Here is an 11,360-nt window from a genome sequence, read left to right as displayed (position 1 = left end):
TTCACTGTGGTTACTGATCACAATCCCCTCACCTGGCTGAACAGAGTCTCTGGGGACAATGGACGATTACTGCGATGGAGCCTGGCTCTGCAGCCCTATAACTTTACCATACAATATAGAAGGGGCAGCCAACACCAAAATGCAGATGGACTGTCCAGGCAAGAGGAGCCTTGAGTCCTGTCAGCCATGCCTGCGTGTACTTAACCAGCGACCTGTAGAGGTCCCTAGTACGTACACAAGTTGGGAGGGGAAGGAATTGTCATGATGTATTTTACCTTCTCACTGTATTTGCTGTAATACTATGTCAGGATGTGATGTCACTTTCCTTTGGTTGTACTTACTGAACACTTTGAAATGTCTTGGGATGTAAGTAACCATACCTTCCCCCCATCTCCTGTGTCTCTGGGCCCATAATGCAATTATCTCTTGTCCACACAGCCAGGGGAACTTCTCATTGTTTCGTAAGCAGTGGATAACGCCAACTACACAAACCTGTAGACATCTCGGAGCCAACCTTCTAGAATCTTCTAGTGGGCCCAACCATTGCATAGACCCCTACCCTTGAGGGGCGGGCCCACGAGCTCAAACAATTCACTCCTGTTTCTAAATGCAGTTGGGAGTTGAGTTTTTGAAGAGGAAGGGAGCGAGATCTGAATCTGCGGACAGACCTCGCCGTCCAGTGGATTGTGTGGGATTTCTGGGACTCTGAAAAGGACTATTACGTTGTGATCTGGCACTTTGGATTATCGGGAGGTGCCCCCGAATCTGTTTTATTTGGATTTGTCGTGTGCTGTTCCTGTATTCCTGTTAGTAAACCTGTTGGATCATCGTCGGCCTGTTGTCTCTCTTTGCTCTGATGTACACCCCGTCACACAAGGGATAGTGGGAACCGCCACCCTTGGCACCGGAATCCCCTCCGTTCCAGTTACGCAGACTGTCCAGGTGACGACGGAGAAGATCAGGTTCACAGCAGAGGCCCACATTGATTCTGGGGCAGCGGGTAATTTCATACACCAGTCTGCAGTGAACCGATACCAGGTACCTGTGATCCCGCTTGCCAAGCCCCTCTGGTTCGCCTCCGTGGATGGTAAACCACTATACGAACCTGTCCGGTATACCACTGAACCCGTGAGACTCCAGGTTGGCACTTTGCATACTGAGACCATTGCCTTCTATGTCATCCCAAGAATGGCTCCTGAGCTCCTGCTGGGTCTGCCCTGGCTTCAACTCCATGACCCTGCCATTAGTTGGTGCTCTGGCGCTATTACTCGCTGGGGGCCCTTGTGTCATGACCACTGCCTATAGCCCGTTCCTCAGCCCCTGTCACCTGAACCTGTTATGCCGCAGGAAGAGGAAGAGGTGACGACGCAGTCCAGTGCCGTACCACAACTCCTGTCACTTGTGCCTGTGGTGCCACCGGAACCAGAAGAGACGACGCACTCCAGCGTCGTTCCACCGTCCCTGACAATTGAGACTTTGATGCCACCGGCTACTGAGGATGAGACACTATCCTGTACCCGGTCCGAGACGCCCGATCCGGTCGTCCAAGACTCCAGTCCTGCTTCTGACTGTCTTCCCCTTTCCGTTGCCTCCGTTGCCGCTGACTTGGGTTCTCCGATACGGGACATAGTGGCCATGAAAACAGTCCGGAGTAAGCAGTCCTTCCTGGTCGATTGGGTGGATTGTGGTCCTGAGGCCCGGTCCTGGTTGTCCCGGAAGTACGTTGCTGCCCCTCTTCGGCGCGCCTACATGTCCCGGCCACGGGGAGGGGGTCTTCAAGGGGGGGGGTACTGTCACGCTCCCGGTGTCCCGACAGCCCTCCTTACCCACTGTGCCGGTCCCTGCATCGCACCACCGCTCCGTACTCACTGATCCAGCATCGCCAGCACACCACCGCTCCTTACCCACTGAGCCGGTCTCACCATCCAGGCACCGCTCCTTACCCACTGATCCAGTATCGCCATCTGTCACGCTCCCCGGGTCCTCTGCTCCGTTCCCCGGCTCACCTGCCACGCTCCCCGCTCTCCAGCCTCCATTGCCCGCGCTTCCCAGGCCTCCCGGTCCCCGCTCCCGGCGCCCGTCGGCTTCCCAGCCCCAGCCCGGCTCTGCTGCTTCCTCCTCTCAGCTTCCTGCCCTGGCTTCTGGCACCCGGGCCGCGCGCATGCGCATTAGGGCGCGCGCACGGTCACTGACCCTTTCTTAAAGGGCCAGTGTCCACTAACAGGAAATGATGCACACAGGTACAGGGTATAAAGGGGTTTAATGTCCAAGGGGGCGGGGCCTGTTCTTCGTGTTTCCCAAGCTAGGAGTCAGGTCTCCTTGTGTTTCTGTGAGATACTCACCTCTCTCTCTTCTAGAGCCGATCCTGCATTGCCATCCGGTCCTGCCGAATCCCGAACCCCGAACGCTGCCTATCTGCCATCCTGACAGTCCGTACCAGCTCTGATCCCTGCGGTGACTCGTCATCTCGCTCCAACGGTTCCGGACCCCGCCTGACATCATCCCGGCTTCCGAACCTGAGCTCCGTCACCCGGACCACCATCAGTGACCCCGTGGTCCCAGGGACTTCTCCATTGTGCTCTTGTGCGCGGACTGTCCTGCTACCTTTAGTGCTCCGGCTACCGGACCCCTTTCCCTCATCGGGGAGTTCGGCCCAGTGGATCCACCTCCGGGTCTGCCCATCCACCTGGTCCTAACAGTAAGAACAGGCCATGGATCCCGCCGAAGCACTAGCGGCCTTGCATGAGGAACTTCAACGCCAGCGTGAAGTCCAGACCCGCATGCTGAACTTTATGACTTCCGTGGACGCCCGCTTGAACACGCTACAAGCATCGGTCACATCTTCAGCGCCTCGGGCCTCCACTAGTCAATCCACGGCCCCTGCTCCCGTGGCAGCCTCCTCGGATGCTTCCAGGCTTCGTTTGGCCTCACCACCCTGGTACGCCGGAGATCCCAAGACCTGCAGGGGATTCATAAACCAATGCTCCCTCCATTTCACGCAGCTGCCGCATTTGTTTGCCTCCGACCAAGCCAAGGTCGCCTTCATGATGTCTCACCTAGAGGGCGAGGTACTGGCGTGGATGAACCCCTTGTGGGAGAAGGAGGACCCTATGACCAAGAACCTCCAGGAGTTCCTGCAGGCCTTTCGGGGCACCTTTGACGAGCCCGGACGCGCCTCCGCGTCTGCTTCATCTCTTCTCCGGTTACGTCAGGGAACTCTGACGGTGGGTCAATACGCCATCCGGTTCCGCACCTTGGCTTCGGAACTCGGGTGGAATAACGAGGCCCTAACCGCCGCCTTCTGGGAAGGACTCTCGGGTCGAATCAAAGATGAGCTGGCTGGTCGTGACGTACCGTCCACCCTGGACGCCCTGATTACTCTAGCGACTCGAGTGGACATTCGCTTTCAGGAGCGGTCCAAAGAGGTGTCCCGTGAGAGACGTCCGGTACGGCATTCCTCTCCTCCGCAGAAGCCCGCCGTACTCCAGTCAACGGCATCTGGTGTCTCCGTCCATGAGCCCATGCAGATCGACCGTGTGCGACAGTCTGAACAACGTCGAGCAGAGCGGCTCGCCAAGGGCCTCTGCTTCTACTGCGGAGAGGGCACACACCTGCTACGCTCCTGTCCAGAGAGGCCGGGAAACTCCAAAGCCTAGGGTTGGTAGGAGAGGCCACCCTAGGTGCTGGGACTCTCTCAGACCCAGTTACATGGACTGTGCAAGTGACAACGGGAGAGACGCGGTTCACGGCTGAGGCATACCTCGATTCTGGGGCAGCAGGCAATTTCATCCAGCAGGCCACGGTGGACAAGTACCAGGTGCCTGTTACTCCACTCACCAAACCCCTAGTGCTTGCCTCTGTGGATGGGAGACCCCTCTCTGACACCATCTCCTGGATCACCAGGCCGGTCGAACTGCGTATCGGTGCTCTGCACACCGAGAACATCGCTCTCTACGTCCTCCCACACATGTCACATCAAATCCTGCTGGGCCTTCCTTGGTTACGGACACACGAACCTTCAGTCAGCTGGGGCACTGGTGAAATCACTCGATGGGGCTCTTCTTGCCATGAGAAATGTCTGAAGGCCATACAACCCATCCGGCGACCTCCGGTTCCAGAGTCCCTACCGGGACTGCCCTCAGCCTATTGGTCCTTCGCAGACGTCTTTGATAAGAAGGAGTCAGAGGTGCTTCCGCCACATCGTCCTTACGATTGTGCCATTGACCTGCTCCCGGGAACTACACCACCTCGAGGACGGATTTATCCACTGTCTCCAGCTGAAACAAGGGCCATGTCTACGTACATCACAGAGAGCCTGGCAAGGGGATTCATTCGGAGATCCTCCTCTCCTGCTGGAGCAGGCTTCTTCTTCGTGAAGAAGAAAGAGGGCGACTTACGCCCATGCATAGACTACCGGGGATTGAACCAAATCACCGTAAAAAACAAGTACCCCCTGCCGCTCATCCCCGAATTGTTTGATCGGCTCAGAGGAGCTCGTGTGTTCACCAAGTTGGATCTTCGGGGTGCCTACAACCTGGTCCGTATCCGCTCGGGGGACGAATGGAAGACCGCGTTCAACACTCGCGATGGGCACTATGAATACTGCGTGATGCCCTTCGGCCTGTGTAACGCACCAGCAGTCTTCCAAGAATTAGTGAACGACGTGTTCCGGGACCTCCTCTACATCTGTGTGGTGGTATATCTGGATGACATCCTTGTCTTCTCTCCGGACCTCCAGACCCACCGAGAGAACGTGCAACTGGTTCTACAAAGACTGAGAGAGAATCGTCTGTACGCCAAGTACGAGAAGTGTGTCTTCGAACAGTCTTCTCTCCCCTTCCTGGGTTACCTCATCACCGATACCGGACTGCAGATGGATCCAAAGAAGGTCTCTTCCATTCTCAACTGGCCTCCTCCTTCTGGACTGAAGGCAATCCAACGCTTTCTGGGATTCGCAAACTATTACCGCCAGTTCATCCCTCACTTCTCTGCTCTGACTGCTCCTCTCTCCGCCTTGACCAAGAAGGGGGCTAATCCAAAGAACTGGTCACCTGCGGCCGACGCCGCGTTTAGCTCTCTGAAGCAGGCCTTTGCCTCCTCTCCTGTACTCCACCGTCCGGAGTTAGACCGCCAGTTCACCTTGGAAGTGGATGCCTCCTCCTCGGGAGCCGGAGCAGTGCTCATGCAGAAGTCCTCCTCCGGGAAGATGGTGACTTGCGGTTTTTTCTCCAAGAGCTTCTCAGCGCCTGAACGCAATTACACCATCGGTGACCGAGAGCTATTGGCAGTCAAACTGGCTCTGGAGGAATGGCGCTATCTTCTGGAAGGAGCAGTGTACCCCGTTATTATTTACACGGACCACAAGAACCTGGAATACCTGCGGTCTGCTCAGCGACTGAACCCACGGCAAGCCAGGTGGTCCTTGTTCTTTGCCCGGTTCGATTTCCAGCTCCATTTCCGACCCACGAACAAGAATGTACGCGCTGATGCCTTGTCTAGGTCTTTCATGCCCATGGAGCAGGAGGAGGAGACATCCCAACCCATCATCTGTCCAAGTAAGATTATTCCGGTGGCTCCTGTCACCCTGGCCCAGATACCACCCGGGAAGACCTATGTCTCTGAGACTGACAGGCAAAAAGTGTTACACTGGGGCCATGCCTCGAAAACAGCCGGTCATGCTGGTCAGAAGAGAACTTGGACTGCGATTGTACGTCATTACTGGTGGCCATCCCTTCGCACGGACGTCGCCTCTTTTGTCTCTGCCTGCTCCTCTTGTGCCAGGAACAAGACGCCCAAACACCTGCCATATGGCAGTCTTCTGCCTCTGCCTATACCCTCAGTTCCGTGGCAACACATTGCGATGGACTTTATTACGGACTTGCCATTGTCCTCCGGACACACAGTCATATGGGTCGTGGTGGATCGGTTCTCTAAAATGGCTCATTTCGTCCCTATGGCTGGACTGCCCTCTGCCCAGGAACTCGCGGACGCCTATATACATCACATCTTCCGCTTGCATGGCTTTCCATCACACATTGTGTCCGACAGAGGAACTCAGTTCACCTCCCGCTTCTGGAGGGCTATCTGTAAACATCTGGGAGTGACTCTGGACTTTTCTTCTGCCTACCATCCTTAGTCGAACGGCCAAGTGGAACGGGTCAATCAGATATTGACCTCTTTCTTACGTCACTACGTCAACGCCCATCATGACGATTGGTCCACGCTTCTTCCTTGGGCTGAATTCTCCCATAATCACCACGTCAGTGAGTCCTCCTCCAGTTCTCCCTTCCATGTCGTCTACGGACTTCAGCCTTCTGTCCCATTGCCTGTATCCTCTTCCTCGGATATCCCTGTGGCTGATGCGGTAGTCCGTGACTTTACAACCATTTGGGACTCATTTAAGGCATCCCTTGCACGTGCATCCCTGCGGATGAAGAGACACGCAGACAAGAGACGTCTGGATCCTCCGTGTTTCTCCCCTGGAGATCTCGTCTGGCTTGCTTCCAAGTACGTCCGATTGAAGTTGCCATCCTACAAGCTGGGACCTCGCTACATCGGACCGTTTAAAGTCCTCAGCAAGATCAATGAGGTCTCCTACAAACTGCAGCTCCCGGCCACGATGAGGATACCCAACTCCTTCCACGTCTCTCTGCTCAAGCCGGTTGTCCTTGGTCCCTTCTCCGCTGCTGCCAGTCCGGCTCCTCCTCCTATTGCTGATGACGACATCTATGCGGTAAGGGATATCGTGGCCATGAAGACCGTACGGGGTCGACAGTTCTTTCTGGTGGACTGGGCAGGGTATGGTCCTGAGGATAGGTCCTGGGAGCCCAGGGAGAATGTAAGCACTCCTCTGATCCGTGCCTTCCTGTCCCGGTTGCGGGGAGGGGGGCGTGGGGGAGGGGGTACTGTCACGCTCCCCGGGTCCTCTGCTCAGTTCCCCGGCTCACCTGCCACGCTCCCCGCTCTCCAGCCTCCATTGCCCGCGCTTCCCAGGCCTCCCGGTCCCCGCTCCCGGCGCCCGTCGGCTTCCCAGCCCCAGCCCGGCTCTGCTGCTTCCTCCTCTCAGCTTCCTGCCCTGGCTTCTGGCACCCGGGCCGCGCGCATGCGCATTAGGGCGCGCGCGCGGTCACTGACCCTTTCTTAAAGGGCCAGTGTCCACTAACAGGAAATGATGCACACAGGTACAGGGTATAAAGGGGTTTAATGTCCAAGGGGGCGGGGCCTGTTCTTCGTGTTTCCCAAGCTAGGAGTCAGGTCTCCTTGTGTTTCTGTGAGATACTCACCTCTCTCTCTTCTAGAGCCGATCCTGCATTGCCATCCGGTCCTGCCGAATCCCGAACGCTGCCTATCTGCCATCCTGACAGTCCGTACCAGCTCTGATCCCTGCGGTGACTCGTCATCTCGCTCCAACGGTTCCGGACCCCGCCTGACATCATCCCGGCTTCCGAACCTGAGCTCCGTCACCCGGACCACCATCAGTGACCCCGTGGTCCCAGGGACTTTTCCATTGTGCTCTTGTGCGCGGACTGTCCTGCTACCTTTAGTGCTCCGGCTACCGGACCCCTTTCCCTCATCGGGGAGTTCGGCCCAGTGGATCCACCTCCCGGGTCTGCCCATCCACCTGGCCCTAACACCATCGCACCACCGCTCCTTGCTCACTGATCCAGTCCACGTGTCCACTGGTCAAGGCTGCCGCTCCCGCTCGTGCTCTCCTGTGTCCTGCTCCTGGTCTTATGAGTCTGACTCTGAATCTTAGCCACATGGTTCTGTATAGGACCGGGCCGCGTTCACTCTCCTGGTCTTATAGGCCCAGCACACCTGCAGCAGGAAATGACATGAGGCTGTGCTGGGTATATAAGACTGGCCTTTCCATGTGGGCGGCGCCTGATCAATGTGTCTTGAAGCTTTGTCCTGTGAGCTAGGTGCTCAGGTCCCCTTGTGCCGTGTCCTGTACTACAGCCTATCTTTACTACCCGGCACCTGTACCAGTGTCCTGCACTGTCTCAAGGAACTCTGTGACCCCGGTGACTTTGTTCTACCCGTCCCCGGAAGGACGCTGGCCCCCTAGTACCGTGTGACTTTGTTCGACCTGTTCCCGGAGGGACCCATCCCTGCTACGCCAGTGCTCCGGCTGCCGTGTACCCTGCCCTCCGGTGGGGTGCTCGGTCCAGTGGATCCACCTCCTGGGCCTACCAGTCCTCTCGGCCCTGACAGTAATATGGTTGGCAGGACTGGCCTCTACCACTATATAGTCACTAACTGTATATATCTGTACTGTAATCTGTGTAATATGGTTGGCAGGACTGGCCTCTACCACTATATAATCACTAACTGTATATATCTGTACTGTTATCTGTGTAATATGGTTGGCAGGACTGGCCTCTACCACTATATAGTCACTAACTGTATATATCTGTACTGTTATCTGTGTAATATGGTTGGCAGGACTGGCCTCTACCACTATATAGTCACTAACTGTATATATCTGTACTGCTATCTGTGTAATATGGTTGGCAGGACTGGCCACTACCACTATATAGTCACTAATTGTATATAGCTGTACTGTAATCTGTGTAATATGGTTGGCAGGACTGGCCTCTGTTAGGGCCGGGTGGACGGGCAGACCCAGGAGGTGGATCCACTGGGCCGAACACCTCACTGAAGGCAAGGGGTCCGGTAGCCGGAGCACTACAGGTAGCAGGACAGTCCGTTCAAGGAGTGGAGTGTAGAAGTCCCTGGGACCACGGAGTCATCGAAGGTAGTCCGGGTGACGGAGCTCAGGTTCGGAGGCCGAGATGTTGTCAGGCAGAGTCCGGAACCGATGGAGCGAGAAGACGGGTCACCACAGGGATCAGAGATGGTATGGACTGACGGGATGGCGGACAGTCACCGTTCGGGGTTCGGGAATCGTCAGGACCGGATGGCGAGGCAGGAGCGGCTCTAGGAGAGAGATAGGTAAGTATACCAGAAGACACAAGGAGACCTGACTCCTAGCTTAGCAAAACACGAAGAACAGGCCCCGCCCACTTGGAAAGGATCCCCCTATATACCCAGTACCTGATCCTTCAATATCCTGTTGGAGGACACTGGCCCTTTAAGAAAGGGTCAATGACCGCGCGCGCGCCCTAATGCGCATGCGCGAGGCCCGAGTGCCAGAAGCCAGGGCAGGGAGCGGTGAACAGGAGGCAGAAGAGCCGGGCTGGAGCGGAGCTGCCGACGGGCGCCGGGAGCGGGGACCGGGCCGCCTGGGGATCGCAGGTGATGGGGCCTGGAGGCTGTGGAGCGAGGGACGCCTGACAGAGGAGCCGGGGAGCGAGGCAGGGGAGCCGGAGAGCGTGGCAGGGGAGCCGGGGAGCGAGGCAGGAGACCCGGGGAGCGTGACAGCCTCTACCACTATATAGTCACTAACTGTCTATATCTGTACTGTTATCTGTGTAATATGGTTGGCAGCACTGGCCTCTACCACTATATAGTCACTAACTGTATATATCTGTACTGTTATCTGTGTAATATGGTTGGCAGGACTGGCCTCTACCACTATATAGTCACTAACTGTATATATCTGTACTGTTATCTGTGTAATATGGTTGGCAGGACTGGCCTCTACCACTATATAGTCACTAACTGTATATATCTGTACTGTTATCTGTGTAATATGGTTGGCAGGACTGGCCTCTACCACTATATAGTCACTAAATGGTGGTAATATCAGTATTTGTAATAGCTCTTTTTATTTTAGTTCAGTAACAGCTAATGCATTTCAGTCATTATGCAGTGGTATGATTATGGTGGTATTATTGGTCTTGGTATAATGTGTGCTGTTTTGTAGAGGTAAGGGTCATATTATAATTTTATGCAATCACTATGTAGTGGTAATGGTAGTGGACATTGTATAGCAGTATTATTTTGTCCTTGTATAGTAATATTTTTGGTAATATTGAGCTTTATACAATATGTTTTAGTGTTAGCAACAGTGGTATACTGTAATTATACAGTTTCCACCCATATCCTGTCCACCGCCAATAACTTGAGAACGGCGGCAGCTATAGGCATAGACATGGTGTCTAGGTATAGTAAAGTAGCCATGATGAATGAAACCACCTATAGCGCCACCTGGTGGAAAACAACGAAGTTAGCATTTTTATCTTGAAAACAGAACGAGATAGAGAAAAAAAGTGAATTACAAATTGTAGGGCATCATCAATTCAATACAAATCGACACCTTGCATACAGAAATGCTATGATATGAAACCCATGCCCCCCCCTCAAAAAAAAAAACATTGAATGCTGGTCACGCATATGGTGCTCATTTAACTTTGATGCTCAAAGTGGCCACCGTCAGGTGCAATGCACATCTTGACTCTGGACAGCATACTGTATCTTGCTGCACGTTGCGCAATATGGTAGGTGACACGTTTGGACAAGCATCTGTGATACGTTGTCGTAGGTCCTGCAATGTTGGTGGAGGGGTCGCCTACACCTGCTGTTTGATGTGACCGCACAGAAAGAAGTCCAAGGGTGTCAGGTCAGGTGAGTGTGGAGGCCACTCCATGCAGCCACCATACCCAATGACTTGTAGGAAGGTCTCCATGAGTGAGTCCACAGCGTCTTCTCCCCGCCTGCTGACAGTGATTGACAAGTCTCTGCTTATAAGCGCGGGAAAAGCAACCGGGGACCCGCCTGTTAAACTAGTGCACAGTACGGCTCAGTCCTCAGCAGCTATTTAAAGTGTTTTTTTCTGAAACGCCGCAGAGTGTCAGAGTCAAACATACCAGGCTATGATTGTACATCCAGTGGCTGATACACGATGCCCATGGTTTGGGCAGCGTGTATCAGCTGACAGCTTCCCTTTAAAGCAGCGATGAGGTTGCACTGGGAGCACTGTGTACACAGTAATGGGAAACGCTGATGGCGATTCCTCCTTCATACAAATCACTCGTGCTCGCTGCTGTGTTCAGGAAGGGAGCAGCTGCTGATGGATCATAGGAGACGCACACAGTTCTATGCAGTAGCATTTCCCCTGTAACTGGTCCTAATGAAACCAGCCCGAGTAATGAGATGAAAATTAAAATATTGGTGAAAGGGTGTATCTGGCCAGATTCCAGTCCCCATATAAGTCTATGGGGACCAGAATCCGGCAATTAAAAATTATGATAGAAGGAATAGGGGGATTGGAGCAAACGTAATATTCTTACCAAGTCTCCGGCGCAGCTGTAACTGCTTCTGAGGCCTCTCATTCTACTTCCAGGGCTGCCCTTTAGCCTCATGCATATTCACTGCTTCTCCTGCCCACCGGCGTCTGTGATTGGTTGCAGCCACCCTGAGTGACAGTGTGTCTGACTGCTTCTAATCACAGACCC

Source organism: Anomaloglossus baeobatrachus, chromosome 5, assembly GCF_048569485.1.
Source record: "Anomaloglossus baeobatrachus isolate aAnoBae1 chromosome 5, aAnoBae1.hap1, whole genome shotgun sequence".
Classification (NCBI taxonomy): Eukaryota; Metazoa; Chordata; class Amphibia; order Anura; family Aromobatidae; genus Anomaloglossus; species Anomaloglossus baeobatrachus.
The sequence above is the reverse complement of the archived record's forward strand: the minus strand, read 5'-3'. Positions refer to the sequence as shown.